Below are 1,996 nucleotides of genomic sequence, written 5' to 3'. Positions count from 1 at the left end.
GCTCGCGACTGGGCTCCACTCCTGGACGTTAATCCGGAGCTGCTCGCGGGGTCCTAGCAGCCGGCCCTATCCATATGGCCCCCGTCAGTCGGCACAGAACATTCGATTTCCTTGGCGAGAAAAATTACCGCGATCTCGTTATCCCGCTTATATCCCTTTCGCGCCCTTTGTGCGGCGGAGCACGAGCGTGGAGAGCGAACGAAGTAGGGGAGGGGAGGGGGGGGTGGAAGGGCTCCCGACAGCGTCGGCGAGGCGTGCGCAGGCTGTTGCTGTGATGGATCGTGGATATTCTTCAGTCGCTTAAGCCCCACGGCAGCGGGAGCTGAATCAATGAAGGGCTCATCAGCCGCGGCGGCAGCTATAGGACCGAGGCGCGGCCGCTGCTCGGCCCTTTGAAAAGCAGCTGGAGTTGGAGGTAATATTCCAGGAGCCGCCATAGCCGCCGCCCTACCTGGAGTCCTGGAGCCAGCGGGCAGCTACTACTGGAGCCTGCCCATGACGCATTGCACGTCGCGCGCTGCATTCTTGGGCGGCTGTTGCGTGAATTATGTGAAACTGGGCGAGGCGGGGCGGGACGAGGCGGGGTGGGGCGCCCTCAAGGGAGCCACGCCGCTGGACCCTGTCGCGTGTGCGCGCCGCGGCCCAGGGTGATTCACCCGCCCCGCCCCTCACATCGCGCCACACCGCACGACGCGGCGCTGCACTTTTCCCGGAATCGAAACGACCATATACTTGGCCCGGCCCGCCTGCTGACCCCTGCGCGTCACAGACCTGCAGACGCGACCTCGCACGCGAGCCGCCAGAGATGAGGGCGGGGATGTCGTCCTGCACCGGTCACCCTAACAGCGCGCGCGACACGGGCCTGCTGGTTGCAGCAGCCCTACGGGGAATTCCCCGCCGCCCCTCCTCCTGAGATGACCCCCCGCGCCGCCGTCGGCACGGTGATTCACCCGCAAGGACGCGGCCATACGGCCTGGACCCGTTGGACCATATGATGACGGCGCGGACGCACACCAAGACAAGGCGTAGTGCCGTGCTCGGCCCGGTGGGTCCGGTGGGCGGCGAGGTAAAGTAGGAAACGGTTATTGCAGCGCGACCGGCCGGCCGGAAATACCTGGCGAGTGTAGCGCAGGCAGGTCAGGTGACGCCACGAGATAAAAGGCTCCGGCGACTAGATAGAGCGAGCGCTACGAGAAAGGAGAGGAAAATGGGGGAGGGGTGCGCAAAAAGCAAGCAAAACAAATTATTTCAGAACCAAAAGTATATTTTCCAAAAACAAAAAGTCTGTACTTCAGGGCTATGCACAAGAGGTAATACCTATCGATCGATTTGAAAAGAAAGTGGCGGCGACTAGGATCCTTCACAATCTAGAGGTTCCGATTGAGTTTATAATTCACGGCACTCAGATTCTCTCCCCCGTGGGGGATAAGAGGTAGACTCGCAATGCTCCACTTGAGATATGTGCATTTCCTATTGCCCACAATAAAATGAAAGGGGATCCTCTATTGTGTATGGTATCGGCGGAGGTGGGCACGCAGGTTACAACTCGATGTAAATTTCTTGTTACACACTGAGCACTCAAAAGGTTTCTCTCCTGTGTGGGTTCGGAGATGGACTAGCAAATGATGACTTCGTGAAAATTTCTTGTTACACACAAAGGTTTCTCATCGGTGTGTGTTCGGAGATGGACTTGCAGATGACTAGCTTGTGCAAATTTCTTCTTACACACTGGGCACTCAAAAGGTTTCTCTCCTGTGTGGGTTCGGAGATGGACTCGCAATTCTCCACTTGACTTAAATTGTTTGTTACACACTAAGCACTCAAAAGGTCTCTCTCCTGTGTGAGTTCGGAGATGAACTCGCAAATCATCACTTCGTGGAAATTTCTTTTTGCACACTGAACACTCAAAAGGTTTCTCTCCTGTGTGGGTTCGAAGATGGACTTCCAAATTTCCACTTGTCGTAAATTGTTTGTTACACACTAAGCACTCAAAAGG

At 56.6% G+C, this 1,996-nt stretch overlaps 1 protein-coding gene and 1 long non-coding RNA gene across 2 annotated transcripts in view; one reads left to right on the top strand and one right to left on the bottom strand.

The window, feature by feature from the left end:
• LOC113202095 (tropomyosin-1, isoforms 33/34-like) overlaps positions 1-1,996 on the bottom strand; it is a 185,573-nt gene that overhangs the window by 171,689 nt on the left and 11,888 nt on the right. The gene's annotated exons all lie outside the window — the stretch shown is intronic.
• Positions 1,367-1,996, top strand: part of LOC127750704 (uncharacterized) — a 1,382-nt gene continuing 752 nt past the window's right edge. Inside the window, exons 1-2 of the long non-coding RNA XR_008011819.1 lie at positions 1,367-1,585; positions 1,744-1,827. This is a non-coding gene — a long non-coding RNA (uncharacterized LOC127750704). The remainder of the gene's footprint in view (positions 1,586-1,743; positions 1,828-1,996) is intronic.

The sequence above is a fragment of the Frankliniella occidentalis genome, unplaced genomic scaffold (assembly GCF_000697945.3).
Source record: "Frankliniella occidentalis isolate FOCC.00 unplaced genomic scaffold, Focc_3.1 Scaffold241, whole genome shotgun sequence".
NCBI lineage: Eukaryota > Metazoa > Arthropoda > Insecta > Thysanoptera > Thripidae > Frankliniella > Frankliniella occidentalis.
Note: the sequence above shows the minus strand (reverse complement) of the source record. Positions and strands in the feature narration are given on the sequence as shown.